The sequence below is a fragment of the Eleutherodactylus coqui genome, chromosome 3 (assembly GCF_035609145.1).
Source record: "Eleutherodactylus coqui strain aEleCoq1 chromosome 3, aEleCoq1.hap1, whole genome shotgun sequence".
Taxonomy (NCBI): Eukaryota; Metazoa; Chordata; class Amphibia; order Anura; family Eleutherodactylidae; genus Eleutherodactylus; species Eleutherodactylus coqui.
The window spans coordinates 221,439,906-221,453,796 of record NC_089839.1 but is presented as its reverse complement, the minus strand read 5'-3'; the positions used below and the strand labels follow the sequence as shown (position 1 = coordinate 221,453,796).

Sequence of the window (13,891 nt, the reverse complement as noted above, 5' to 3'; positions counted from 1 at the left end):
TCCACATTTGTTGGAAGGGACGGTCGGAGAGAAGCGATTGGTCGGTTTAACCACCGTACTTGCAGGGGTGCCCCAAGCCTTTCTGCAGCCTGAGTTGAAGTGTGAAAATGGTGCCCCCCTCCGCCCCCACAAAAAAAAAAAAAAGAACTATTACGGCAATGAAAATGCTAATATACAAGATACCCAACACCTATTTGAACCATATAGACTTGTCCGAAATGACTGAGTAATAGTGACCCCATAGTGGCCCCAATACTAAGTGCCCTTCTTAGTGGCCCCAGTAGCAATAGTGACCCACTTAATAGCTCCAATAGTAATAGCGACTTCCCCCATAGTGACCTGAGTAGTATAAGTGCCCCCCTTAGTGACCCCAGTAGTAATAGTGACTCCCTTAGTGGACCTCCAGCCGGTCAGCAACCCGACAAGCATTTCACTTCCTCCATCTGTAGCTCCAGTTCAACAGCACTGCTGCTATTATCAGTCTGTGACCCCTGATCTCTCTACCTGTCGTCTTTGCTGCGCACAGGAACGCAGATGCTGGGGGAAGAGGTCATTGGTCACAGACTAATGACAGCAATGGTGGCCCTACCGGAGCTACAGACCCAGTAAGTGAAATGCTTGCCGGGTTGCTGCCCCGCTGCCTCATAGCTGGCAATTATTAAATAAAATACCAGCCCGACCAGTGACTTACCTGCCGTTGCTCCTCTGAGGCCCTGCAGCCCACCCCCTGAGGCAGTAGGCTCAGGTTGCCTCATGGTAGGGGTGCCCCTATGTATTGGAGAAAAGGATTGGGGGGTCTGTGTCCACCTTGAAGGTTTCCAGCTGTGTTGCTTGATACATTCCCATGGGGATCCAGATGATTTATGGGGGACGCTCCTGTGTCATCATCCTGTTAGGGTAGCGTTACCTCCTGTGGTTTATTGCGTTAGTGGCTTGTAATGGAGCGGAGGAGCTGAACTCTCTCTCTCTTGTTAGGGATTTGTGACTGGTTTCATTACCTTGTTACCTCGTATCGGATCAGTCCCCTGTTAGCTTGTAATGGAGCGCTGAGGATTGTATCCGGCACTTTCTACATGGCGACCGAGTTGTATAATAGCATTACCCGGGGGGGCAGACATGCAGAGCAGGAGCGTTTTCCATTTCACCTGCAAATCCCCAGCCTTGATGTACGGCAGCGAAGACGAAAGAATAAATGATTCTGTATAAAGACCTCTCTCATCCTCGGCCCTCGCCCCCTCTTATCTACAACATGGCACTGCTCTTGCACCCTCATGGCAAACCGCTTGTCGTCAGATTATGGAGGGGTTTTCTATATTGCGCATTATAAATTCAATCTGGTGAATGAAATCGGAGCTGACGAATCGCCGCCCCCATGACTGTATAGGGGGCCGTACACACTGGCACTTTCGTGTACGTTTCATTTATAGGGTTTTTAAAACCCTATGTGTACTATGTGTTTTGATCTGTTTTATAAGGACCACATATACATTTTTCATCAATACAAACACATACGGTAAGGCGGCGTTTCCATCCATTTTTCATTGACTGTAATGTTAAAAAGAAAGAATACGTTTTTTGGGGGGCAGGACAGAAAAACGTAGTAGGCTGTGCTGTCTAATCCCACAAAAAAAAGCTGCAGAGACGTACGCTCGGCTAAACGGAGTTAAACGTATACATAGCTTGACTATGTTTAACCCATTATAGTCTTTGGATCTGTGAAATGCTATTTTCCATCCATTTTTCTATATAAAAACATGTGCGTTTTACAGATGAACACATGCCAGTGTGTATAGCCCTTTAAGCACCCCCGGTACCAGCAGCGTGTCTCAGGCCCGGACTTTATATAGCAGCGTCACCTTATTACGTAATAATGTCAGCATGAAAATGAACAGCTGGCACGAGGGGCACAGGGGGCGTGGAAGGAATGAGTGGGCTATATTTGATGTGATGCACAAAGGTGACACATTGTAACGAGTGAGCAGAAGATGCTGTGGGTGTAAGAGATGAGCGGTATGAAATGCTAGTATTATAGTACTGGGGTTCTGGCTTCAATGCCCACCAGGGGCCACAGCTACATGGATTTTGTATGTTCTTCTAGTGTTCTTGTGGGTTTCCATGCATAGGCCAAAAACAAACTGTTAGATTGTGAGCTCCTGGGGTCAGGGATGATGGGAGTGATGCATACTGTGTGAGATATGGAGGTTAGATTGTGAGCTCCTGGGGTCAGGGATGATGGGAGTGATACATACTGTGTGATAGGGAGATTAGAGTGTGAACTCCTGGGGTCAGGGATGATGGAAGTGATACATACTGTGTGATAGGGAGATTAGATTGTGAGCTCCTGGGGTCAGGGATGATGGGAGTGATACATACTGTGTGATATTGAGATTAGAGTGTGAGCTCCTGGGATCATGGATGATGGGAGTGATACTTACTGTGTGATAGGGGTACTAGAGTTTGAGCTCCTGCGGTCAGGGATGATGGAAGTGATACATACTGTGTGATAGGGAGATTAGAGTGAGCTCCAGGGGTCAGGGATGATGGAAGTGATACATACTGTGTGATAGGGAGATTGGATTGTGAGCTCCTGGGGAAATGGACATTTACATGGGCCAACAGTCTTTCAAAGGACTGCACAAGCGCGGATGTCACAGCTAAGGTCGTCAGCGCTCAAGCAGAGCATTTACACAGAGAGACTTGCTGCTGGATCGCGGGCTTCTCATCCACTTCTCACTTAGCGCTTCACCTCCTATGGGAAGCGCTGAGCAGGGAGCATTTTCATGGAACGAGAAGCCAGGGAGCCAACAATGTTTTTTAAGTTGACTGAAAAATCAGTTTAACCAGCTGCGAAGGTTAAGTGAGTGTCATTTTTTTTTCCTTTTGTGCATTTACATTGAACGATTATCGCTCCAATTCGTTTGTTGGAATACATTTTGAGAGATAATCATGTGTAAGTGGGCCCTTTAAGGATGAAGGGAGTGATACATTGCATGAGAAAGGGAGATTAGTTTGTGAGCTTCTTGGGTCAGCGATGATGGGAGTGATACTGTGTGAGAAAGGGAGATAGGATTGTGAGCTCCTGGGGTCAGGGACAATTTAAAGGCCTATGAAAACACAATGATTATCGCTAAAAATTTGCTCAAAAGCCAACTTTTGAGCGATAGTTGTTGTGTCTAAACACGCAGTAATCATGCACTGTTCATGCACTATGCAAGCTAGAAATCACCAATGACTCTTATCAGCACCGCGTGTTGATTTTCTCAGTGGGCAGCACTGATAATATTCTTTCTGCTGGTATCCCACTGGCAGTTCTCAGCAGGACATCAGCTGAAAGCTCTGAGAACAATGCAGCTGTTTGCATATACAAAGCAGCTGCTTTGTTCTCAGAGCTATCACAGTAGTGTCCTGCTCCACCTGCATTAACTCTTAAGTAGCTAATTTGCTACTTAGAGTTATGCAAAGATGATCGCTCAAAACTGTCGTTTGAGTGATTTTTGAGCGATTCTTTCAGTGTAAATGGGCCTTACGGCACATCACTCTGCGTGATGGGGGGATAAGATTGTGAGCTCCTGAATACAGGAGTGCAGTCATAATATGCTTGTGTGAAACCGACCTGATTCCACCAATAGTGGGGTACAGTGTTCCAGCGATAGTGGGGTACAGTGATGTCAGCAATAGTGGGGTACAGTGATGCCAGCAATAGTGGGGTACAGTGATGCCAGCAATAGTGGGGTACAGTGATGCCAGCAATAGTGGGGTACAGTGATGCCAGCAATAGTGGGGTACAGTGATTCCTGTGATAGTAAGGATGCAGTACTTCCAGTTATGCTGGAGGTACAGTGTTTCCATGGATAGTGGGGTTGCGGTACTGAGGGTACAGTGATTTCAGTGATAGTAGGGATGCAGTACTTTCAGTTATGCTGGAGGTACAGTGTTTCCATGGATAGTGGGGTTGCGGTACTGAGGGTACAGTGATTTCAGTGATAGTGGATGTATACCGATTTTAGTTCTATTAGGGGTGCACTGCACTTAGCTATAATGAAGACACTCTGATTCCATTTAGTCCCAAATCGCCATTGAAGCCCAGCTACTAAAAAATCCCATTTTATATAAATTGGAGCAAGCAGCTCGGGCAGCTTACCATATAACTAGGTGATTACGGTGGATACGGGGCTGCTAGGCTAGGTGCACAGGATACAGCTTTAATCACACTCAGACAGGGCCAGTTGGTCACAGCAGGAGTGACTAAATGACAATCCATTGCAATAAGTCAATGCAAAACTCTTCAGATAACAAGCAACGTAGGCTCGGCTCAATCAATCAATGTCTGGTAGATCAAACTTGTATCCCAGCTACTCCAAATAGTTCAATACTCAATCACGTCCATCATTTCTCCATCCTGTTCGTAGGCCCCGGTGATTACCCCATCTACAGTGTGTCTCTCATGCATTATACATCACACGGTAGATACCAGAACATGAGCACTTATGTAAGACCGCAATAGATCACCCCAGAGAGACAAGAGTGCTAGCTCTGTGGGCTATAGTATATGCCATTATATCCAAAATGACATAATATTCTGTAAGTGGGAGACCCCAGAAAAGAATCTTGTGGTTCCCCCCTAGCACTCTCAAACAAACAGACTGCAGATTTCTGCTGTAGAACATGCATATTACAAGGATCGTCGTACATCTATGACCAGCTTAAAAAAATACATATAGAGATGCATAACATGACATATATACAGTAAACATCAAAGTGCATTCAGCCCATACAATTATCCCAAACCCATAATAAGACCACACCCCCATAAATACACACCCTACCAAAACTGTACACCCCCAACCCTGCAATATTCACCTCTGCTATGTATATTACATAAGCCGAGCTAGCGGTAATCTGGGAATCATATATTCACGGTAAACCGGATGACAGGTATAAAGACAAGAAAACACCCTCAAATCATATCCGCCCTGCGCTCAGACTATGGCTCTGCTCATTGACATTTGGACTATAAGCAAAAGAATACATCAGCTAATAACATAACTGGATGCATTATATATATATATATATATATATATATATATATATATATATATATATATATATATTGTGTTATATATATATATATCATCCCCATAGATAGGTGTGTCACCCCCCCAACATACACATATATACACCATCGAAGAACTTCTCACACAGTCACCCCACCAACACACATTTGCATCCACATTCAATCTGCAAACCTCCCTACAACTCCACAACACAATAACACATTGTCAGGACTAAACGCCCACTTGCCTATTAATGATATAACATTATATAACAGCCCTGGGAGCTTAGAGTAATAATCCATAGACCTGTGGGGGGAATGTGCTGCAGACAATCTACAAAGTATTGCATGCACAAATATAAATACAGGGTGGGTGGAGATCATACCAGGGTCCCCATATAATCCAGTGCAATGATTCCATACACAACCTGGCATCTAGCAAGCCACGCGATATAGCTAATACACTGCAGAGCGCTATATATAACATTGTGTGCATGCAATAAGAGCCCCCTGCACAGGTAACAAGTAGCAGCACTGTCCACCTGCACAGCATCTTGCAGTTCTGCACTCTCTTCTATACAAAGCTCCTGTGTCACAGCTATTGACAGGGACAATACATTTAGTACTGTGTCCCAGTTTTGTCCGTCTGTAAATATAATCCTATTTGCACTCACAGTCCAGAGTAAGTACATAGCACACACAACTGCACAAACCTGGACACTATGTAGGTGTGCTGGAACAAGGTGAATGCAATGTATATGTCAAAGTACAAGTGACAGCATGATACAATGTGATGGATATGGCCATAATGTATGACCCTTACATGGATACCATGTACACATGAGACCTGGATACAACATATCAGTGCTGCACAGTATAAGTGCTGAATACATTGTCCTTGCATGATATATTGTATATTGCTGAATAGAATATATACATGACACCTGGATACAATGTAGGTATCTTACATGGATGAGAGACATCATATACACCTGATACAGCATGCAATGTATGCATCCTAAATGTCTACTGTAAGTATATAACATGCCCATGGATAGAATACATAGGTGCTGGGGATCATTGCACAGTCCTACCCTGATACATTGTATAATTGTTGGATGTTATGTGTAAATAACACCTGGATACAATGTCTATATCCTGTATAAACAACATATGCATAACATACCGCTAGATACAACATACACATTACACTTAGACAGAATTTATGCATCCTGTATGGATAAGATATCCCTGGATATAACGTATACATCCTATATCAATACCATAACAAACCCCTGGATACAATGTATTTGTTACACTTGGATACAGCATGCAATGTATTTATGCATCCTAAATGTCCACTGTAAGTATATAACGTGCACCTGGATAGAATACATAGGTGCTGGGGATCATTTCACAGTCCTACCTTGACAAATTGTATAACTGCTAGATATTATGTGCAAATAACACCTGGATACAAAGTATACATTCTGTATAAATACCATATGCATAACATACCCCTAAATACAACATACACATTCACTTAGATACAATCTGAATATCCTATATGTATACGGTAGATAAGATATCCATGCGTACAACATATACATCGTATATCAATAACATAACAACCCCTGGATACAATGTACACATCCTATATCAATAATATAACATACCCCTGGATACAATGTATTCGTTACACCTGGATAAGTGCAGAATAAATTTATAAGTCCTGAATGGATACAATGTATCAGTCCTACCTTGACACAATGCATATAGTAGTTCCTGCCTGGATACAATGTATAAGTGACACCTGGGTACAATGTATCCTACTGGCTCTCTATAGCACTAACAATAGAAACAAAGTCTCCATCCTCTATACAAAGAACTCCTGAGCGGATAATCCCAGCACACAGCAGCCGTCGCCCCTGGACAGATCCCACCATGTACATACACTGTGTGAGGCTCCATCCACGGTATCCAGAATCCAGCTGGTCACATCCCATCCGCCCTGGTCCCTGAGATGCTCTGAGCCTTGGCTTCTCTCTGAGCTTCTCTCCACCAAGCAACCCCCCAGGACTCACATAATTAGCACAGAAACCCAGGAGAAGAAGAGCAGAGATCTACAGCTGTGACAGAGGAGGAGAGAGATGGAGAGAGGAAGGGAGGAGGGGAGAGGAGAGAGGAGGAGAACAAGAAAGGGGGTGTAAGGAGGGGGCGCAGAGGAGGAGACACAAATAAGAATTAGAATGAAGAGGATTGAGGCTGAACACACAGGAGCCAGCACACAGAATACAACATGACAGCCAGCTGCAGGTGACAGGTAGACATACAGCATGCTGCAGGCAGAGGCACTAGGGCCAATACTAGGGGTCATTATATATGGTGCAGAGGGAAGCATCTAAATAGCAAATGAAGGTACACACACAATGGGCAGCTGATGTATAATGAGAAAGGGATATCAGCTGCTACCCCTGAGGCAAGTTCTAATCAAAGGCCTCTCATATACATTAGGCAAAAGTCGTTTGAACCCACTGATTTCAAAAAGAATGAACGACTACTGCATGTGTGTGGGGGCTTCCTAACTTTTCCCGACAGACGATGTTGGTGAAAAGAAGGATCAAGCACACTGAATTTCAACTTCTGATCTTTTTGTTCCTATGGAGATATGCCACCGCCATGGAAAGCACATGAAGCGTTGGCCAAACCGAGCGTTCATGTCTGTGAGGGAGTACGGAGAAATGGCCGCTTGTTCCACCGATAGCTAATGAAGGTGTATGAACAGCTTAAGGGCGCCCACCCACTGGCGTTTTTTTTTCCCTGCGAATTTCGCAGCATTTTTTTCTCTGCAGGGGTTTATGGGACTTGTAATGTTAAAATCGCGATCGCGCAAAATCGCGATTTCGCGGTAAATTGCGATTTTGCGCAATCGCGATTTTAACATTACAAGTCCCATAGACCCCTGCAGAGAAAAAAATGCTGCGAATTTCGTAGGGAAAAAAAATCGCCAGTGGGTGGGCGCCCTAAAGGGGTATTCTGGGTACACACCAACATTTTAAAATCTAATGTACATCATGACAATAAGTCACTTTGTGATTGGGTCACTGTATCGGGTCTAGCTACTTTCATCCTTTTGTATCTGTCACGTGACCCTCCACCTGAAAATTATCTCCACTTCCTCTGACATCTTGTCTGTATTTGCTACTTTCTCCCCTGTCCATAGCCATCAACATCTTGTGAGCAGTGCATGATGGGAGGACAGAAGCACTGCACTGTATTACCCATGTAGAGTTGAGAGTGCAGGAATGTCCGGTCTGCTTGCTTCAGCAGACTTTCTTGGGCATGCTCAGAGAGAGGGGGGTTGGTCCTAGTAAGTTGCAGGACCTGTGAGCTGTGGGCGGAGCTGTGGCCGGGAGACCAGCTCTATGCATGTTGGAAGTTGTAGGTAGTAGTCTGTTGGACAAAGAAGAAGGCCCAGAGCAGCAGATAACAGGTACAGGATGCCAATACTTAGCTGTGCCTTCTAAATTTTAGCATTTTCACAATTTTCATTTAATGCCTGGAAAACCCCTTTAAAGGGCCTCTGCCATCACCTTTGAGCCCCATACACAATGTTATGAGGCTCAAAGCTGAGGGAACAGGCAGTTTCTTTTCATACTCCCTGTGTCGCCCCAATCCAGCGTGCGCACACCTGGTGACTCTTTTCACAAGGCTGTGCACATTCACTAATTTCTCAGGAACAAATCACTGGAATGGGGGACACAGTGAGTATAAAAAGCAGCTTCCTGGATCCCCATACTCTCACCTTTGAGCCCCTTAATGTAGTTTATGGGGCTCAAAGGTGATGACAGAGGCTTTTTAAAGGGCAGTTGTAAACGTTTCATGGTCTATCCTCAGGATAGGTCATCAATAATAAATTGGCAAAGGTCTGCTGCATGGGATCCTCACCAGTAAGCTGCTCTGTGGGTTGATATGTGTGTACACTGAGCTGATTTCTGCAGGAAGCAGATAGCTCTATTCCCACTGCAGTGGCCAGGCCTGGTATTACAGGCATTGTAGTGAATGGGAACTTTTCCTGCAATACCAAGCCTGGCCACTGTGGTAAGAGCGCAGCTGTCTGCTTCCTGTAGAAATCAGGTCAGAACATTAGCGCACCAAGCTAGCGAACAGCTGATCAGAGGATATCCTAGGTAGCAGAAACTGCTGATCAACTACTGATAACCTATCCTGGGGGGTGTATATTAATGCAGACGGAAGACACATAAACCAATCACAGTGTTTGGATGTATCAGCATTGCCCTGAATCATTGGCCAATATATAATATAGACACCATAGAAGTTATGATGGGGATGATACTGATCCTGCTTCTTACTGATATACATGTCTGTTACAGCCGGGTGCTACATCTATAGCTCCATGTACCCCTGAGGATGCCAGTTGTCTGGCGAAACATGTCGGGGGAGCTCTATGTTTTAGCTTCAGATCGATGTGGTAGGCATTTATCTCCTCAGTACTGATTGTGGTGCTTGATGGGGGGTATTCCTCAATACTGATGATGTGGGGAAGGGGAGTGAAGCCTCTTTCACACAAGCGTATATTGGCCGCCGTTTTTACGGCTCGCGGATATACGCTCCGATGTGAGGTGTAAACACTCGTGAACAGGTGCACAAATGTAACATTTGTGTGCCTGTTCAGATGTCATGGGCCTCGGCACATATACGCCGAGGCCGCCATGCCGTTACCCCTTACCCTTCCCTCTCCCTTGCCGGCTCACCTCCTCTGGCTGATTACAATGGGAGGGGGTAGAGCTAAGTGCCGCCCCGTCCTGCCTCCTCCCATTGCTGGCTTTGGACAAGGGGCGGGAAGAGAGCAGGAGATTAGCTCCGCCCCTGTCCCAACCATTGTCCGCTGCCAGCAATGGGAGGAGGCAGGATGGGGTGGCGCTTAACTTTCCCCCCGTCCCGCCCCCTCCCATTGCAATCAGCCGGAGGGGAGGAGAGAAGAGGGAGGGAGTTTAGCAGTCACGCTGCTAAACTCCCTCCCACCTCCCTTCTCCGGCCGCTGTCATTGGTTCCCATAGGAAGCCATGCAGCGGCTGACATTCTGGCCCAAAAGATAGTTCCAGGACTATCTTTTGGGCCTGACGTAAAAACACCCAACGCTATATTGGCCAACCGGGTGCTTTTACGTCGCGGGAATATGGCCATGTGATCTGATGCCTTGGAATCCAAGGCATCAGATCACAGCGTATATCGGCCGACCGTGAAAACAGCAAGCTGATATACGCTCGTGGGAAAGAGCCCTTTGGGAAAGATTATATCAAAGCTCCTCTGATACAACTGGCAGTTTAGAAAGGGTCACAAACAGACATCTGATGCTAATGAGATAGAGAGGTAATTGAGTAACAGCCTTCATAGGGCTTAGACAATACAGGCTACATATCAAGCACAACATACCCCATAGGGAATAGCTCAGACCTAGGTCTAATATTTAGGTGACGTATAAGTGATAGTGAGAGCCCAGAGGCAATAAAGGCTATCATTGAATCTGATGCATATATCATGGGGGTCATAGTATAAGATAACATGGCATAAATAAATGAGCAATAATAAGTATGAGCTCATGTTCTAACCACTCATCTGCTCTGGTCTGAAAATATGGTCATTATTTCCAGACCAGATGAATGTTCGAAATATTACACAATAGCCTGCTTTATCCGAGGCACTACAAGTAAAGTCACTGTCATATACCACACACAATTTGGGAACCCGAGGGGCTTTTAATTCTGACCGAGGTCACCAATGTATGTGGGACAACCACAGAGGCTGTAATGTGTTGATTCTACAATCGCAAATTCTTAGGCTGGGTTCCCACGGAAATCTTGCGGTTTTGCCGCAGCGAAAAACCTTGAGATTTCCAGTGCAGCTTCAAAGCCCCCGGCACTTAGCCGCGGGTTTTTGGGCGTCTTCGCCGCATGCTTTTCCATTGCGGCTGGCTCTCTCTCCCATATGGAGAGGAGTGAGGCTGCAATGGAAAAAAAAAGAATTGACATGCTGCACACTGGGAATCCGCGTCGCAGTGCCGGCTTTGCCGCGACGGATTGTCCACCTTGTGTGAATGAGATTTTTGACAAATCTCGTCCACCTGGCTGACTAATCCCGGGCTTAGCGGCTGCAAGCGGATCTGCCGCAGCGAAGTTCCGCGGCAAATCCGCGCTGTGTGAACTCAGCCTTATAACTGAACTTATATGATACACTGACAATTGTACTTCTAGCTAATATATATACAGTCTGAAGTACATATACAATATACCACCCTACAGTATCTACATCACTAGAAAGTGGAGATGATCCTCCACAAGAAGTGAATGTAGTAATAGAATGATGTGAGCTGCTCAACCAATGACAGGACAGGCTTAGTGTTCTGCATGTGTCAGTAACGACGATTAATGCATCACTACGTGACAGGCTGAATGAATAAGAAGAAAAATAATAAAAAATCGTTTTTTCCTGACAACTTGAAGGTCAAAAACATATGAGAAGTCGTTGAACCATTTAATCTGTGTGTGGCTTCGGTCACTCAAAGGAAGAATTCTATACGTGGACACGCTATTTTACAATAAGGATATTAAAAGTTCTGTTTTATAATGAATGGTCCTTTCAGTGATACCTAATTTCTCAGGAGCAAATCTGGAATGGGGGACGCAGTGAGTATAAAAAACAGATTTCTGGATTCCCATCCCCTCACCTTTCAGCCCCTTAATGTAGTTTATGGGGCTCAAAGGTGATGACAGAGGCTTTTTAAAGGGCAGTTGTAAAAGTTTCCTGGTCCATCCTCAGAATAGGTCATCAATAGTAAATTGGCAAAGGTCTGCTGCTGGGATCCTCACCAGTAAGCTGTTCTGTGGGTTGATATGTGTGTACACTGAGCTGATTTCTGTAGGATAGCAGATAGCAGATAGCTCCATTCCCACTGCAGTGGCCAGACTTGGTATTACAGGCATTAAAGTGAATGTGAACATGCTTGCAATACTAAGCCTGGCCACTGTGGTAAGAACGCAGCTGTCTGCTTCCTGTAGAAATCAGGTCAGTACATGAGCGCACCAAGCTAGCGAACAGCTGATCAGAGGATATCCTAGGTGGCAGAACCAGCTGATCAACTACTGATGACCTATCCTGGGGGGTGTATATTAATGCAGACGGAAGACACATAAAGCAATCACAGTGTTTGGATGTATGAGCATTGCCCTCAATCATTGACTGATATATAATATAACAGAGTAGACACCATAGAAGTTATACTGATCCTGCCTCTTACTGATATACATGTCTGTTACGGCCGGGTGCTACATCTATAGCTCCATGTAGCCCTGAGGATGCCAGTTGTCTGGTGAAACATGTCAGGGGAGCTCTAGTGCTACGTTTTAGCTTCAGATCGATGCGGTAGGCATTTATCTCCTTAGTACTGATTGTGGTGCTTTCACTATATATTAGTACAACTGCTAGCAGTCAGTGACTAGTGTCATATATGCACTAGGTCACATGGTCATATTGGTTTCTATGGCTCAGTGCGCATAAGCCATTGCGTTGGAGTCGGTGGAGTGAGCTCCACCGTTCCTCATGAAGTATATATACACCTAATGTATTTAGTGAGGCAGGTAGTTTATATGTACAGAATCTTTAAGTCTATACAGTAAGTTTTTCTGGCTGCCATAGCATATCTGTTCTTTCTTTTTTTAAGGTTTCTTTGAGGTGAAATTTTCCATATGATTAATAAAAGTTTATTTTTAAGAGATCCGTTCAGGGTTGTTGCTTTTGGCAAGTACTTGGGTTTTGGTATTGATTACCATAGTGGTTGGTCAGCACATAGCATTGGTGCCCTACCTAAAAAGGGGTTCTTGATTCTGAACGGGGCACCTGAGAATAGGAGGGGGTGTAGAATGACTCTGCTCTTGACAGTGTGAGGAAGGGGGCACATGTGTGACGGGGGTCTGAATTGCTATGCTTGATGGCTCCTTGGTTTATAGCTGTGCTGCTCGGCTAGTTACAGAGAGACATGTTAGATCTTCTAATCTGGAGTACATTATCATCAGTTGGATCAATTCTTGCATTGATCCTATCTCCATTTATTGGCAGGCCTATGGGCGTCTTAGTGACATTGGAAACATGCATGCTCACCATTCAATGGAGTGAAAAGTGGGCGTGGCTCGCTGCCTCGTCAGGACTTAGAGATACATTTATGAAAATACAATGTTTGAAAAAAGTCGTAAATCTGCACACATAGAAAAAGTGCCGTCATTTTATCCAAGGTGCGAGGTAGTGGTTGAGATGTATGCTGTGCCAGATTAATCACAGGAGAAATGGGCAGTCATAAATTTATTGCCACATACTGTATGTCAATAACTTAGGAACTAATTAAAATGATGAAAGTTTTGATAAATGTGGGACGTTTCCCTTAATTCCTCACCATATAAAAAGTATTTGCTGGCAGTCAGTGAAGGGGAATATTCTTGTTTACATTCAGAGGCTCAAAACCTGTTAATACCATCACTTACGTCCAATGTCTACGGGCGATTTTGAATTGCGGAATTCGCGTGGGGCACCTGTGGGGATGATCAGCAAATCAAGCCGCCCATAGGGAAGCATGGGCATCCGCAAATGAATTAAAGCATGCGGATTTGTTTTGCGGGTCTTTTGGTCTGCAAAATAAATCGCAGCACGATCCATTTCAGTGCGATTCCCACATAGACGGCTTCCATTGAAATCAGTGGAAGCCGTTCGATCCACGGTTGGCCTGCAGCTGACACTGCAGACGGGCCGCAGTTCCCGGAGGAGAGC

The 13,891-nt window shown here is 44.9% G+C and overlaps 1 protein-coding gene across 1 annotated transcript in view; it reads right to left on the bottom strand.

The window, feature by feature from the left end:
• The window catches only part of LOC136621450 (contactin-4-like), a 107,770-nt gene extending 100,656 nt beyond the window's left edge, over nt 1-7,114 (bottom strand). The window contains exon 1 of the mRNA XM_066596950.1: nt 7,008-7,114. The gene's annotated coding sequence lies outside the window, so the exon portion shown is untranslated. The remainder of the gene's footprint in view (nt 1-7,007) is intronic.
• Nucleotides 7,115-13,891: the final 6,777 nt, after the last annotated feature.